Below are 17034 nucleotides of genomic sequence, written 5' to 3'. Positions count from 1 at the left end.
TAGTGTTCCAAGGTATGAACGCATCATGGTTAGTTTAACCACTCACCTGTTGAGGGACATCTGGATTGCTTCCAGTTTTTTGTTTTTGTTTTTTTTTTGCTATGAAAAGTAAAGCTGCTGTGAACACTCAGGCACAGGTTTTTGTGTGCACATTAAGTCTTCGTTTCTCTAGGGTGAATGCCCAGGAGTGCAGTTGCTGGGTCGGATGGTAGTTGCAGGTTTAGTTTTTGAAAGACCCTTCAGTTTCCGTTCACCTCCATGCCTTCCTCTGGTCTCTGGCTTTGGTGGAAAGATATGAGTGCTGGGGAGCGGGCATTATGCATGGATTCCTTCCTCTTTCACATATTAATTGAGGGCCACTTGTTGTGTCAGGTATGGTGTTAGCCCTCATGGATACAGCACCAGGATAAATAAGGGTCATTGAGGCACTTTCTTGCTGGTGAGGTGCACTTGACAATGAACAAGCAAACACTTAGAAGGAAGATGGTTTCTCATAGCAGCCAACACTTACTCAGTGCTTCCTACACACCAGGTGCTTTCTGGGTTCTTTATGATCCTCAAACAACCCAATGAGACGGGGCCATAGTTCACTCCATGGTACAGACAAGGAAGTGGAGACACACAGCTGCTCCCACAGCCGGAATAATCCATGCTCCTCACCATACCCTGCACTGCCCCTCTTGACCAAGACAGGCCACCAGGCGATGCAGAGTAAGAGAAGAGATGAGAGCACATGTGGGATGACAGACCCAGGGAAAGTCTTCCCACAGCCAAAACCGCATGTGCAAAGGCCCTGGGGTGGGAGCAGGCAAAAGGCCAGGCTGGCTGGCACATGGTGAGCCATGAAGGAGATGGGAGGTGCAGGGGTGAGGTGGGGTGGGCCTCGCAGGGTTTTAACCTGAGCATAGTGTGAGAAATCAGAGACTTGATTATTTTTAAAGATTGCTCTGGCTGCAGGGTGCAGAATAGGCTGGGGTTGTGTTTGCAAAAGAGGAAGTAGGGAGACAAGGACGCCACGTGGACAAACCTTCTGCTCTTGAGGGATGAGCCCCGAGGTTCTCTCTCCTCCTCAGCCCACAGGGTTCCTGTGTGGGTGCTCAGCAGTGCAGGGAGGCCTCTCCTCATGGGGGGTCCAGCTCGGAGTGACTGTCCCGCAGCTCCGCCCCTCGAGGGCAGGAGAGCTCATCCCCAGCCAGTCGGCCCCTTGAGCCTCTGCAGCTGGACCATGAGCTCCCATCTAGGTCTGTCTTCTGATGGATGTTTCTGGTTTCTTGAGTTTTCTCACCATGTCTCTTGCTTCCTCTTTCTGTACCTGTTGTGATTCTATAAATTGAATTTACCTGCTCAATATCAGCCACTCCAGATCGTTAATAAACGTGCGCCTGATGTCCTTGACACATTCACCATGCTCGCTGGGTCAGGCGAGGATGCCTACTTTGCCATGTCATGATGGTCACCATTTATTATGCACTTGCTGTGTACCAGCTAGCGTTCAGAGAGCTGGTACCTATGTCCCTGTTGAGTTCACCCTGAAGCAGTCCTGTGAGGCCGGTACTGTTGTTGATTCGTGCCTTACTGTGCCTTACTGTGAAGAAGCTGAGGCAAGGGGCCAGGTCACCGCAGACACCACACATACAGCAAGTGGCTGCATCTGGATTCGAATCCAGAGCCAGGCTGCCTGCCTTCCGCAGCTTTGCTGTGCCCCGTCTCGACACTCAGAGAAAAGACACCTCCAGAAGCTTCCCCTGCTCCCTTCGCAGCACAGTTGGTCAGAACCTTTCGCAGAACAGTTGGTCAGAACCTCGTCTTCCCGGAATTTGGGATTTTCTGCTTCTGGAAGATGCTGCTTGGAAAGGAAGTGATAGCAAGGGCTGGAATAGCCTCGCCCGTGGGGCGGGGACAGGGAGACGCGGCTGATGTCTGAGAGGCTTAGAACTTCCTTCTTGGAATCTGTTTTTCATGTTGCCTGAAAAAGAAAGAGGAAGAGACTCATACAGATGGAGACACAGGGAAAGACTCAACGGATTTAGACCCCAGACAGTCACACACCGGAGACAGACAGACAGACAGACAGACATCCCAGAGGAAAGGACACACCCCCAAACAATCGAAGGTGGGAGGCACACAGACGCCCTTGGACACACGTTTGCTGCCCCGGAGCCCTCCCCTGTAGCGAGGTCGCCCTTCCCACCTGAGCTCCTTCCCTCCTCGGGCTGCTGCCGGGCCCAGTGGCCCATTCCGGGGCCAGCAGCATTTCCCAGACCCTCCTCTCCCAAACCGGAAAACACTTGTAGCAAGGAGTGTCCCGCCTGTGGGCCAGGGGTCTTCCTGGGCCTCTGAGCCACACATGAAGGTGACGAGCCAAGCTCCAGGCCAGGGTCAGCAAGTTGGCATGGTCGGGGGACACGTGGGTCCTGATGGCAGTGACCTTCCAGCTCAGTGGGGCTCCCGACGGACTCAGGCCTTTGCTGCTGGTGGAGAGGTCGGGGCTGCTAGAGGCTGTTTTCCAGGGTGGGTACTTTGTGTTGAGTTTGTTGTCCACTCTTGCGACTAGTGAGAACAGCTGTCACAGCACCGGGCTCCGTGTCCCAGGCACAGGGAAAGTCTGACCCTCCCACCTGAACTTCTGTGACTTTTCTGGGCGTGGGAGGGGGATGGGCGCTGACATTGTTGCACCTCTCTGAGCCTCAGATTCCTTATCACGAAAATGGGATGATAATAAGAGAAGCGTACTTCCTGGGAAGCTGCTGAGAAAAGTAAATGAGATAGATGACAGAAACCCCTTCATACGGGGCATGAAGCACAGCAGGAGCTCACTGTACCTGCTGCACGTTCACTGTGGTCAGCACGGCTTTAGAAGAGTCCAAGCTATTCCTCATATGTCCACATTCGTCTCTCCAGATATAAGTCCAGCCGGATTTCTAGGGTACAGAATCAAATTGCTCTGCTCCAGAGAGGACAGATCGTAGTAGAATTTGCATGCCCTGGCTCCTGGGGCCTGGCCTCAGTCATCGTGAATCCTCAGCCGTTGTGCACAGCCTGGCATATAGCAGAGGCATGATAAATATATGCGCTGCCGCAGTGAGGAAATAGGAAGGGAAAGGGCCTGAGGATAGATTTAGATGACAGAAGAAAATGTCTTTCATGGAAAATAAAATCAGACACTCCCCTGGGCATCCCTGCATGGAGACAGAGGGCAGGTTGCTGATATTCTGTCCCAAAGGGGTGCAGCTGGGACTCTGCAAGTCCATCGTCCAGGGCAGGGGTACTGCCTCCTCACCTTGCAGCTCCTTTCCCTCCATTCGGCCCCCTCTGTCTGTCTACACAAGGTGTATTATTCTGTTCAGGTCACTGTAATAAAATAACCCCAGACTGTGTAGCTTAGACAGTAGACATTTGTTTTCCTGCAGTTCTGGAGGTCAAGAAGTCCAAGATCAAGGGGCCAGCAAGTTTGGGTTCTGGTGAGAGCTGCTTTGTGACTTGTAGATGGCCACCTCCTGGCTGCGTCCTCACATGGCAGTTCCTTGGTGCCAGCCCGGGGGGGAGAGAACAAGCTCTGTGCTGTTTCTTCTTATCAGTTCACTAATCCTGTTGGTTCAGGGCCCCACCCTTATGACCTCTTTTAACCTTAATTACTTCCGTAGAGGCTCCATCTTCAAATGCAGCCACACCAGGGGTCAGGGCTTCAATATATGTTGGAGGGGCACAGAGGTTTATAACACAAGGTCCTTTGCTTTCTGCTCCAAACGGGGTTTGAGAAGGGAGGTGGGAATGGCCACCTCTATAATGTTACTATTAGCAACAACCCAATAGTGGCTACCACTTGTCGGCCAAGGGAGAGGCATTTACTATGGAACTCTCATGTTGGTTGCATGAGTGAGGCCCCATTTGCTCATGGGATCTGAAGGTGGGAAAGCAAGCCCAGAGAGGGGAGGGTAGCACTGAGGTAGCAGGTAGCAGGGTACGGACTGGTGTGCAGGTGTATGCCACATCCAGGTTCACACCTTGAGCCCCTGTACTGCTCTGGAGGTAGTAGCTTGGCTGATCGTGTGTTGACTGGCTGTGGGTCTTTTTGCTGCCTGTGGAGCAGGTGCCAGGGACACTGGTGAAGGGACACTCGTGATGGGACACTCTCTTCCTTGTAGCTGGGGGTCGCACATGGTGGTGGCGTGCGCTTGATACCACAGTAGTTACTACGACTATGCAGGATGTGGCAGTTCTCAGGCGACCAGCCCTGGGCTTTGAGGGTTAAAGAGGAGTCTACCAGTTAGAGACTGGACCGGAGGACTCCTGCGTGCCAGGCTTATGCCAGCTTTGAGGAGGCTGCAGGACGAGGCGATTGCATCTGACAGAGTGGCCAGACCAACGATGGCAGCAAGACATAGACCGAGGAAAGGCTAAGTCATGACTTAGACATTTTCTTAGAAGTCATAGCAGATGTCTTGGGTGGTATTTACAAAATTAACCACCACATGGGAGAGTTTAAAACCGCCAGAGACAGCCAGAGAAGGAAGTGGCTGCAGGGGCTGGGCCGTTGGAAATGGGGTAGACGCGGGCCACTGAGAATGGGCAGCAGGAGGAGGGTGGGCACCCCAGGCAGGTGGGCCAGCCTGGGCAAAGGTGTGGCCCCAGGAAGGCAGGCCTTCTGCTCCCAGGGCGGCCAGGGTGCTGGCGGCTGAGAGGCATGGACCACAGTCAGGGGCAATTGGTGAAGTCAGGGCGGGGGCCCAGGAGAACCGGTATGTTGGGCTCGGCAAGCAGCCCTCTTACTAGCGGCTGATACTTACTGCGCACCTAAGTGTGCACCAGGTGCCGTTCATTGCATGTAATGGCTCTTCACTGCATCCACACAGCAACCCATGCATGGGTGCTAATGGTATCCCGCTTTTCCAGATGTGGAAACTGAGGCACAGAGAGTGAGTGAATCACTTCCTGATGTCCCGTGTTTGGCCATGGGGAGAGCTGGGGGTTGGATCCAGGCAGGCCAGCGTCAGGGTTCCTGTTAACCACTAAGCTACTCTGCTGAGTGTTTACTGAATTGAATTCAACTCCTGGGAGCCCGATGGTGCAAGGGGCCTGCCCAGACCCTCACTGCTTCCTCCAACCTCTCTGACTCTGACCTTGCCCATCCGCCCGCCTCCCTGCCTCTGCCCCAGGGGAGACCAAGAACAGCTGGGCCCCTCTTGCTCCCGAAAGGCAGAGCCACCCCGGGTTAGCGCCGAGACCCCTCCAGACGGTGCCCGTCACCGGCTGACCCTTAGAGGCTCTCCAGCACGCGGCGGGCATCAATGAGGCCCCAGGGATTGAATGAGGCACTATTGAGAAGCAGCTAAATACCGGCTGCATTGTGCTTCCTGATCCAGGGGCTTCGCTTTTTGTCCAAGAGGCTTGGAAACGGAGCCCCGGTTCACTTCCCCTCCCCCGGGCGCCGCCCGCCATCCTGGCTCATGTCAGGAAACACCAGGCTCTTGAAAATCAGTAATTGAGAGAAACATCTGCTGGTTCCCAAGGAGCACGAGGTGCTTGCCGAGTGGCGAGGGCATACGTGCGTCACTGCCGGCCGGTTGGAAACACACATGTGAGTGCATGCAGGCACACGCGTGCACGTGCGAGAGTCTTTCTGGTATGTTGTTATGGTTGAAAAAATTAAAAGTGTCATGCCTGTTATAAAAATGTAAACAATTTACGAATACAAAAAAGTAAAAGGGATAGCCCACTCATCTAGAAGTCATCATGAACAATTTAATTTTTATCCTCATTTTTGCTGTAAAACTGGATCCATATTTTATTTACCGTTTCAGTTTCATTATTACTGCCCCACAGTAATTGCCAGCATCCATCCATTATCTGACTGCATTGGATTCAGTTCCTGGGAACCAGACAGTGGACCGAAAGGGCCTAGTGAGGGGCGATTTGCCCCACAGGGGGCGTTTGGTAATGCCTGGAGACATTTTTGAGTGTGGCAATGGGGGGGTGATGGTGCTTCTACCCTCTAGTGGGCAGAGTCCAGGTTGCTGCTGAACACCCTGCTGCACAGGACGGCCCCACAACAGAGATGATCCAGCTCCAAGCTCAGTGTCCGCTGCTCAGAGCTCAGCGTAAATTTCTGTCATCTGTTTTAATGGCCTCATTATCCCATAATGTGATGTACCAAGGTGTATTTGGTGGCATTTAGATGGTCTCTGGTTGATCATTTAAAAAACACCCCATGCAATGATATCCTCGTTCATATATATATATATATATATATATATGAACAAGGATATATATATGTGTGTATATGTATATATCTGTTTTGTGTATATCTACATATACGTTTTGGGCCCTTCTGTGAATTTTTCCATTGGATATGATTCTGGAAGTTGAACTTGCTGGGTTGAAAGGTCAAGTGCATGTGTAATGTTGACAGGCACTGCTCAATATCCTCCAGGGCGGCTGTGGCCATCAACACCACCACAGACTCACTCACCCACGCCCACCCATTCCCCATTTGTCGTCCACTCTCCTCAATTAACAAACACATTTGGTTTGTTTTAAATAACTTCCGCATGTTACGCACCTCCGACATGTCCACTGACTGCTCGCTCACGGTGAATTCACTCCATTCTGCCAATAACTTCAAACGGTGATTGATATTTTGCTGACGGTGGATGTTTAAAGGTGTTCGATGTCAGTGACAATAGAAACAAAAATCCCATTAGTTCTTTCCATTTGGATAATAGCAAGAAGGATAAAAGGCACAGCTTTGTCTTTTCTTATTGAAGGAGTATTCCAAAATCATCAGGTTCTAAAATGATTCTGGGGACTATTTACTTTCCTGTTCCCCAAACGCACTTTCAGACCCAGGGCTCACCCACGGCCGCAGCTGCATCCACCTCCTGCGCGATGACTCGGGAGACCATTTGGGGGCTGGGGGGGGGCGGCGGGGAAGAATGTGTTTCTCTGTGTTGCTCAGAAACTCCCAAAGCTTCAGAAGTGAATGGCGTTCTGCACAGTTCTCCCCGTGTCGTATAAAAAGGCAGCTCACCCCTAAACTGAGTGGCCCTTTGCAAACTAGAACAGGGTACCAGTGAAAGGAGAAGCACACACAGGCCAGGTATGTGCCATTTATTGATCTCTGAAATCTCTCTTGGGTCTGTGCTGGCTGGGGACGGAATCCAACCCTGAGTCAGGCACACCCGGCCTGAGAGGCTCAGGCCATAGGGCAGGGGGCCGAGTGGGAGTTAGTGTGGGAGCCTGGAAGGAGAGGAACGAGGCCAACAGGGCATCGCAGGTGTGCATGCGACCTGAGGGTGAAGGCTTGTCAGGCGTGTCAGCCTTGATCCTGGCACCTAGGAGGGAGGGAGGTTAGAGGGAGGGAGGAAAGATTGTGGCTGGTCGGCCAGGTGAGGAAAAGGTGGAAGTGGTCTGTAGACAGTGGGCATGAGTGCGGATCCTGGGGCTTGAGGCAGGGTGGTGAGACCGCACCCTCAGAACTGTCATCTGCCAGCCCATTTGCTGTGCCGCACCACGGAGGCCCAGCAAAGACACCTTCCTCCCTGGAGTGGCCCGGTGAAGGAGAGACAGTGGACCCGTGCGTGTCACAGGGCAGCCTGCACGCCTGGCTCCATGTACTGCCACCCCACCCCACTCCTACCTCCAGGCCAGGAGAGGGAAGGCCTGGGGAGCTGAGATGACTGGTACCTGGACGTCACCTTGGGGCCCTCAGCCAGGGGCACGTGGGGGGTGGTCAGGTGCCCCTCCCTGCCCTACCCATTCCCAGTGCAGTATCTGTGCTGTTAGGGTCAGGCAGAGGCTGTCCGGCCTTCCCACCCTAATTCCGAGCCCCTCTGCCAGCAGCCCTTGTCAGCCCAGGGTGACGGCACCTCCGCAGAGACCACCTGGGAAACCTCATTATGGGAGCAGCTGTCTGTTTTGGATACTGACAGATGCTTCTCAGATCTTTTTTTTTCCCTCTTTTACTATAAATATAATTATATGTGCCCTAAAATGCTGAGACGCAGAAGTATGTTACATGGAAGGGGATGTCCCCTGCTGTCTGTGGTCCCCCCTTGAGGGACCCACAGCTGGCAGTTTCACGCATGCCCTGCTGGTTCCTGGTCTATGCAGACATGGACAGTCACTCATTAATACAGGTGTGTATCAGAAGATTTCACCTGTATTTTTAAAAATATATTTGTTGTTCTTTTCTAACCCAGTTTGGGCTCATCCTGTGAGGACACAGACTGACCGGTGGCTGTGCTTCCCGGGGTGCTGTCAGCCCTGCCGGGGACATTTCAGTGGTTCCCGGGTGATTGTGACCTTTGTGCAAACCTGCAGGGGGCCTTCTTGCACACTCATCTGTGCACACCAGAATAAATGTTTCGGGCCGGGCGCGGCGGCTCATGCCTGTAATCCCAGCACTTTTGGAGGCCGAGGTGGTGGATCACTTGAGGTCAGGAGTTCAAGACCAGCCTGGCCAACATGGTGAAACCCCATCTGTACGAAAAATACAAAAATTAGCTGGGCGTGTTGGCGGGTGCCTGTAGTCCCAGCTCTTTGGGAGGCTGAGGCACAAGAATTGCTTGACCTGGAGGTGGAGGTTGCAGTGAGTTGAGATTGTGCCACTGCACTCCAGCCTGGGCGACAGAGCAAGACTCTATCTCAAAAAAAATTTTTTTTAAAAATCAATGTGCTTTTTTATTCAACGTAGTCACTGCGTGCCTGCCTTGGGGACGGCACCATTCTGGGTGCTGAGAACACCACAGAGAATGAGTTCGCTCTGTGTCACTGATATTCCAGAGGGGAGAGGCAGAGAGTGCAGTGTTGGGTGGGTCATATACAGATTCCAGATCAGGACTGCAGAGATCAGTAAAGCGGGCACAGGGATGGGGGTCCTGGAGGCTGCAGGGTAGAGGGCTGTTTTAGTCCGAGACAGGGACGTGGGAGCCGGGATCAAGGCAACGAAGGGAGCAAACCATGCAGATATTGAGGGAAAATCATTCCAAGCAGGAGGAACAGCACGTGCCAGGGTCCTGAGGTGGGTCATGCATGGTGTTTTATAGAACAGAAAACAGGTGACTGGAACAGAGCACATGGGGGAGGAGCCTGGGGGAACTGGAAATGGGTGATGAGCTCCCCAGCTGTCGATATGCCGGAGCAAAGGTTCACCCCCGAAAATGTCCAGAGGTTGCTGTTTCACTCTGCAGAGGGGCTCCAGCTTACACTGCACATAAGTGAAGGTGCTGGACGGGGCCCGCTTAAGGGAACCTTCTCCGCCCACTGTGAGTTTGGATGCCTGCAGCTCATGGCTTGTGGGGAGAGGGGACAGGCAGAGGAGGAGCCTAGCCCAGAGCTTGGAGCTCTTGACTCAAGAGGTTCCATCTGGGAGGTTAACTCAAGTAGTTCTTGCTACAGCCTTGTGTACAGGGGACTTAGTTATCTCTCCATTTTCTTCTTAGATGAGGGTATGGGGAGATTTACTTAAGGTCACAGCAAATGGCAATGCAAGGACTTGAGCCCAGGACCACTGGGTGCAAGCTGCATGCTCTTAACCTCTATCCTAAGATTCTACCAAGAACAGCAGGGCAGGGAGCCAGTGCAGGCCCTTATGTGGGCCCCAGTCCCCACCCTTGCTGACCATGTGACTTCTCCCTTCTCAGCGTCCCTCCCCGACATGGGACAGTGTCCCAGGTTCACCTGTCCGGGAGCCAGGCGCTCAGCCGTGTGCTTGCCACAGAACAAGCACTCTGAAAGCAGTACAGTCTGGTTTTAAAAACGAGAAAACCGGCCTAGATTTGCCGCCCGCCCCCCAAACCTCAAGAGAAAGAGCAAATTTTTTTATCCATAAAAGGTCTTACCCTAAGAAACAGACGTGCCATCGGGGGTGTTTGAAATAGCACCAGGAGCGATCAGAAAGTTATTCCTTTGACGGCTGGTTTGATTGTACTTAAAATTTGGGGGGCTGGGGTGGGGGGGCAGGGAGGTGGGTTCCCATTCAAATGTAGTGGGGGGGGGGACAGTAAATGAAGGGGCTGGAACCCCAGGGCTGCTGGGGTTCTGCAGAATGACAATGAGGCCCTGCCAGGCGGGTCTCATCCAGGCAGGCCTAACAAGATTAGATTTTCATAAATTTCAGACAGCGCCAATTCCTAATTCCTCGGTGTGCGGCCAGGAGGCCAGACAGGGCCGCATGCACGGGCTGCTTGTTAACCAGGAAGGACGCCAGCTGCCCCTCCCCTGGGACAGACTGTGGTGGTGGCTGTGGAGGGGGGTCGTCTGGTCTGGAAACCTCCATGGAGCCGACAGGAACCAGGTGGACTCTGCTCCCAGCTCCCCAGCTGAGGAGAGAGAAATGAGCCCCAGCACCCCGGTGTCGCCCCCATTATTTCTGAGAAACTCAGTCGCTGCCGCACCCCCACCCGTGCCCCCGTGGGCTGGGCGGGTTCTTCTTGCACATTAACACATTCTCCAGCAACCCCCGCCCCATTTACAGCCACGAAACGTCCAAACAGGGATCCGAACCCTGAGACCCCTGCTCTGCCCTCAGTTCAGGTCCAGGCTCTGTCCCCAAGAACAGAGGTCCAGAAACTTGGAAGGGAAAGAATTGTGTCTTTGCCTTACCTGAGCTCTAACTGAAAGGTGGGGTCCCCTTGGATCCCAAATGCAGGCACCTGACCATCGTCACCTGGACTGCACCAAAGACACAGCTGGAGGTGGGAGCCACCGGCTTCCCTCCACAGGTCCGTGTCCCTTACAGGCCTTCCAGCTCTGGACCCTGTGGGTGTCCACTGCGAGGTCATTTAATGCGATGATACTTCTGTGGCGCACACGTGCCATCCTGTGTGTCATTCCCGTGTCACAAGTCCGCTTCGGAGTTTGGAAACTATTCATATAAATGGCTTCCTTTTTAAAGCAATGTGTTTTCAGCACTGTATTATGAGAGAGGGTCCACAGGCTGTTCCCCCACTGAGGGCGCCCAGAGAGAGGAGGCAAAGGACTCGGAAGCCCCGGACGTGGGGTTTAGCAGGCCTGGCCCGTCCCCTCGCCTGTAACTGGGTCCAGTGCTGCCCCTTGGGGCTTGCCATGAAAAACTCAGAGACAGGTGAAGTCTTTCGTGGTGAGGGGCTTGGCACACAGGAAGTGGCAGAGGAGAGGGCAGCTGTCAGCGTCTATGTTATGCCATGGCAGGTGCCCAGAACTCCTGGCACCTGCTTCCTTCTTCACCATCCGGATTTTGCTCTGCGATGGCGGGGAGGTGGGCACCACAGGCCATAAATACCAGCTTCATGGACTGTCACTGGAGGCGACACGCCAGACAATTGTCATTGACCCCAAGATTAATCACATTCAACACAAGCCCTTGGCTCGATCTCCCGCTGTTTCTGACATTCTGGGATAATCACACTGAGGACTGCTGGGGGTCGGGCACACACTCAGGCTTTGGGGTGACAGGAACTCAGTGCTGAGCCCTGCACTGTGTGGTCTTTGGCGGTTGCCTCACCTCTCCCAGCCTCAGTCTCCTCTTCTGCAAAGTGGGGGTCCTGTGAGCACCGACTTCACAGAACGACAGTGAGAATTCAATCGCACGACGTGCGTAAAGGGTTCGGCCCCCCTGCCTGGCATCTAGGGAGCGGCCAGCTCACGGTTCCTGCCTTGCCAGTGTAGGACAAACCAGGACAGAGGCAGAGCTGTGCCCGCACCTCCCAGAGGGACTGCGCCTGTCTCTGGAGGAGACCACGAAAAGGAGGATGGGGCCTCTCCAGCAAGGCACATGAACCTGTTAATGTGAAATTATTCACAAGGAAAGAGGACACTAAACTAAATTAGAGTGACCTTATTTTGTGTGTGGAAGATGAGCTTGGTCACCCCCAAGAGCCTGCCGCATTCACCACCCTCCCCAAGGGAAAAATTATGAAGAAAAACGGCAGGAGCCCCCCGGCCCTCCAAGTGACCAGCACAGGCTTGATGCCCGGAATGAAATGAGAGCGACGGGATGTTTCTCCTTCCCAGCGGCTTCTGTTCCCACGGTGGGCTCTTGGAGCGGGGTCCAGCGCCTGTTAGCTCCCAGGAGACCTTGGGTCCAGCCACCATCCTGGGTGACCTTTTGGGACTGACTCAAGCTCAAATCTCCCACCTTGGAGACAGAAGCCAGTCAGGGAACACCAGGCTGAGCAGGCTTGTACTCTGCAGGCTGGCAAACCTCAGCATTTCCAGGGAGCATCATGGGGACGAGGGATGCTTTTTGTCCCCAGAGGAGTGTCAGTAATTGTGACAATGGTGACAGTGGAGTGTGCTGTGTTCTGCCCTGTTCTGAGCTCTTGCATCCATTATTTCACCCCTGCCCCTGGTTAGTTCTGTTTTTTACAGATGAGGTAACTTCCGCTCACAGAGTTAGATGCCTACAGCATCACACAGACAATGGATGCACGAGGACCACATCCTCAGATTCCCGGGGCAGGGGTGGGCGGACGAACGCCGTGGGCGAGCTGGGGAAATTTAGCAGGAGAATGAAACCCTTCCCCCTTTTGAGTTCCTATATGACGGCTCTGGGTTCAAGTCTCAACTCTGCTCCTAGTTGCATCATCTAGGGCTACTTCTCCCTAAGCCTTAGTTTCTCCATCTGCAAAATGGGCATGGCGATGGTACCTAAACTGGGGAGGCTCAGCTCAGTGGCCCCGGGTCATGTGTTAGAATCATGACAATGCTTACAGTGACTACAGTGAGTTTGGGTATGAACCAGACCACCTGCCCTCTCCTGCTCTGTCCCTTGTGGTCCATGACTGCTTGGCAGTGAGTCCTGTGGTCACGAGAGTTGAGCCTAGGTCAGGGACAGCGGTAGGACCCACCCCTGCAGGTGTCATACTGGGCATTTGACCTGGGATGTCTTTGCCCATGCCTTGGTAAAGGGGCAGTCTGTCAGGTTAGGGAAACTGAGGCAGGATTGGTGTGGCTCCATATCTGCTGGTAGTCACTGAGTGACCTGGGGCCCAACTCTTGGCCAGAAATCCTGAAGCCGCCCTCCCTGCAGATGCCTTGGGTGTGGCCTGCTTGGCCCCTTTAAAACTCTTGAATGAAGTTCCAGCCTTAAAGGACCACAACTTCACAGCGGCTCCAAGGTCCTCTGGAGAGAGGGAGGGATGTGGCCGCGCCGGGCCACCTCTCCTTCCACCTCTCGTTGGCAGTCCCGCTGGGGTTCCTTCCCTTGCCCGCGAGGCATCTGATCCTGAGAGTCCGGCTCTCAAGCTGCGACTGGGAATGGGCCCCACCAGCCTCCCTGCACTCCTCGGGACAAATACAGGCGCGCAGGAGGATTCTGTGAGCTGCCGTGGGTGGAGAGCCATGTTTACATTGGTGCCGCTTCATGCACACATCATGTTTTGAACTTGACTCCGAGGCCCTTGTGGGGAGGCACCTTTCTCTCCCCCAAGGGGTCTTTGCTGGTGAATTCACAGTGCCTGCCCAGAGAGATGTGTTGGGGGAGGGATCCCATTCTTGATGAACTCGGCCTGCAGTGAGCCCTGGAGTGCACCTTAGAGGCCCGTATGCTGAGTCTCAGGCATCCCGGGGTAGTGTGGGGTGGGGAAGCGGCAGTGTCAGGGCATGGCTGCCCCAGGCCAGGTGGGTCCTAGGACCAGACCTGTGGAGAGGGTGGCCGCCCACAGCCCTGCTCCTGTAATGCCAGGTGGGAACACGGCTGGGGCCAGGGATGGTTGGTGCACATGCCGTTGGGTCTCCAGTTTGCGACCGACCTCACCAGCAGGCACTGCATGGTCCACTCCCCAGAGAAGTGTGCTCCTGTCCCCTAAAGCTGAGCGTCCCCTGGAAGCAGCGCCAGGGGTGCAAAAGTGCATGGGAGGTGCCCCCTCACCCCATGCCCGGGGTGGTTTTCACTGGACCTGTTTGTGGGCCCTGATGCTGCTGTGCCTGACCAGCCTTCCTCCCGCACAGCATCCAGGCCGGTGGGGCTTGACTGGAGCTGGATGGAGATCTCGGGGTCTCCTTGGCCAGAATACTCAGCCCAGGGTGTTCCCTTACTGATGGGTGGGGGTGACCCAGCTGCTGGCTGGGGCACCTTTCTTGCCCCCCTCAGCACCTCCATGTCTGGGCATGTCCAGGGGCATCCAGGAGGATCCGACTTCCAGCCTCTGCTCACCTACACCCTCTGCCTGTGCCCTCCTCTGCCTCTCCCTCCATGCCCTGCACCAAAAGCCTCAGTGCCCACCTTACAGGGAGCCCTCCAGGGTCTCCCATTAGATGCTCCCTCTGCGATTCCAGCGCAGGTCGGTTCTTTGAGGGTGGATGGGTTTGGGCCACCCTCGTTCTGGTGGAGCCGGGGTGGAAGTGAGCGCCCCGTGTGTCCGGGTCCACCTCCAGGGAGCATTACGCGCTGAGCACGTGCCCCCCGCACATGCTGCTGCCCACTGTCCCCCGCTGACACAGGGTGACTGTGATGGACTCAAAGCGTGCCCTCGAGAGCCAGGCTGGGGCCCGGGCCCTCTGAGCTAGCCACTGTGCTTCCCTGTCACCTCCTGTGCCTCTCCAGGATGCTCCTGAGCCGCAGTCTCGGCAACCCTTGCAGATCTCCCTCTCCCTGAGCCTGGCCCCGGGCCCTTGGCCCACCAGGTCTCGCCAGCAGTCTGTCGTAGTTCCTCTTTTCTGGAGAGTTTTTCCCTCCCCTCCCCTGTGTGAATTTTCCTGGGCCTGTGACTCAGTGGGGGTTGGTGCCCCAGGGACCAGGGTGACGCTTTTATGCCCTGCTGAGCCCGGTGCTCAATTCTGGGAGCGTTTTTCTCACTCTGTGGATACAGGCATCCAGAAGTCAGATCCGCCTGCCCCTGCGGCTGAGCCTGGCGGGGCCAGGAGAGCCATGAGGATTTGTCCACACCCATTCAGTCTGCAGGGGCCTCCTCCATTGCCCCTGCGTCCCGCCGGCCCTGCAGCCCCAGCTACTGTCTCGCTGCTGTCTGGGTCCTGCGGGCTGCCAGGGCCCAGGACAGGGACAAAGACAGCCACACACCTCCCTCCCTCCAGGGCTGGTGTGGGCAGGGTCCCTGGAGACAGCTGGGGAGGGGGACTGGGGTGAAGAGTGCACAGGGTTTGGGGGCAGGGAATTGCAGGCCCCGGGGGTGGGGGGGCGTGGGTGTTGCACAAAGCCAGCCCTGTGTGTACCCTGAATGCGGCTTTATCCTGAGTGCTAACAGACGGACCTGGGCCCTACAGAATCAGGCCGGGCTGCCCCGGCCCTAGACCTGCCTGTCTGGGGAGACAGGAGGTGTGGCCACAGCGACCTGGGTCTGAAGCCTGATCTCTCCTGACCAGGAACATGCGGGTATCCCACAGGCGGCGCAGGGCTTGGGGCCTGAGTTCCCAGCAGGCAGGGCCGCAGCCTTCTCGGGGCTCGGGAAAGCCTCACCAAAGCCCTTGGTTGGTTCATCCTCTTCCTCCTGGCCCCACCAGGGTGAGATGGGGACGCATCTCGCCCGGGAACCCCAACCCAGGCCTAGGCTCAGACTGAATTTCCTGGTGCAGAGGCCGGCTGCCTAGTGGGGGTACCCGCCAGCTCTAGGGGCTTGGACTTCTTGAGGGCAATCACTTTCCCTCTCAGCCTGCGTCTCCTCACCCGTGAAACGGGAATAATAATAAAAACGCCTGTTCTTAGGTGTGTGCTCAGCCCGCAGCACGACTGACTGGCTCGGATCACTCTTTGTCATGGGGGACAGTCCTGTCGGTGCAGGACGGTTACCACAGCCCCGACCTCCACCCACTGCATGCCAGGAGCACCCCCCAGTTGTGACAACCAAAAGTGTCTCCAGACATTGCCACATGTTCCCTGGGTGCAGACACGGCCCCAGGTGAGCAACACGGGCTCAATGGCAGTGTAGACAAGGGCGCCCTGAGCGGTTGCGCAGATGCATAAAGTGCCCGAGACGGGGAAGTGCTGGAAAACCTGGTGGGGAACAAGGGGTGGCAGTGGACACACATGTGGGAGTGCTTCTCTGTGGAGAGGCATCTGCCGCTTCCCAGACAGTGACATTCCCACCTAGGATGGGTTGCTTTCCTGCCCTGGGGAGAGCGAAGCCAGTGGCAGGAGGTGGCTGGCCCTCCCGGGTTTGGAGTGTACTTGCCTGGGCCGTCTGATGGCCCAAGCGCCTGGCATCGGCTCTGTACGGCCTGTTTCTCCAGTTCCCACCTGACACCTGCCCACCCCAATCCCCCTCCCCCAGCTTTGGTTCCTTGGTCCTGGGAGGAGGAGGAGCTGAGTCAGTGGCACTGGGCTTGAACTGGGGCCCCCAGGGAGCCTGGCTAATTGCTTGTTAGTGCCAGGGAGCCCTGGGAAGTCCTCCTTGCCCCCATGCCAGACGGGGTCTGGGGAGTCACATTCCCGCACACCTTGGGCAGGGTGTCCTGGGCCGGGCGAAGCTGGAGGAGCTTTAGCCCTGGATGCTGCCGGCTGGTGCCCACTCTGCCATGTCACCTCCAAGGGACCCGGCGTCTTGCCCATTGCTGGGGGCTCTGCTGGCACCGTGCTCGGCCAGCTGCCGAGGCCGCTTCGGCACAGACCCGCTTGAGTCAGCAGAAACTGCCCGGCTCAGGCAGGATCAAAATAACCTTCTTCCTATTCCAGCACTTGAGGGTTTTTCCGCCTTCTAGGGGAAAAACAAATCAAAAACCAAAAAAAAAAAACCAACCTTAGAAAATGTGAATCGCAACATCTGCAGCCATCTGGAATGTGGGTTTTCTGAGGCCGTTTCACCAGGAGGAGGGTCCTGACACCCCCGTCCTGTTGAGCATGGCGTGTATTTGTGAGTCGTGGCATAGATGTGTATGTGTGTGGGTACGTGTGGTGCACTGTGTGTGTGTCTGTTGGGAAGTGTGTGTTGGGATGTTGACTTGTGTGTGGGACTGTGGAGGGGGGTGTGTTGGAGTGTTGGTATGTGTGTAGGAGGGTTGGGTCGTGTGTGTAGGAGTGTTGGGGCATGTGTGTTGGTGTTGACGCGTGTGTAGGAGTGTTAGGGGTACGTGTTGGAGTGTTATTTGTGTAGGAGTGTTGGG

The 17034-nt window shown here is 55.5% G+C and overlaps 1 protein-coding gene and 1 long non-coding RNA gene across 3 annotated transcripts in view; one reads left to right on the top strand and one right to left on the bottom strand.

The window, feature by feature from the left end:
• PMEPA1 (prostate transmembrane protein, androgen induced 1) overlaps window positions 1–17034 on the top strand; it is a 62275-nt gene that overhangs the window by 32817 nt on the left and 12424 nt on the right. The window lies entirely within an intron of this gene.
• LOC103887925 lies at window positions 1884–9961 on the bottom strand. The gene is made up of 3 exons (XR_652196.4): window positions 9840–9961; window positions 6560–6640; window positions 1884–1966 (listed from the first exon to the last, which is right to left on the bottom strand). It is a non-coding gene; the product is annotated as an uncharacterized LOC103887925 (long non-coding RNA).

The sequence above is a fragment of the Papio anubis genome, chromosome 16 (assembly GCF_008728515.1).
Source record: "Papio anubis isolate 15944 chromosome 16, Panubis1.0, whole genome shotgun sequence".
Classification (NCBI taxonomy): domain Eukaryota; kingdom Metazoa; phylum Chordata; class Mammalia; order Primates; family Cercopithecidae; genus Papio; species Papio anubis.
The sequence above is the reverse complement of the archived record's forward strand: the minus strand, read 5'-3'. Positions and strand labels throughout refer to the sequence as shown.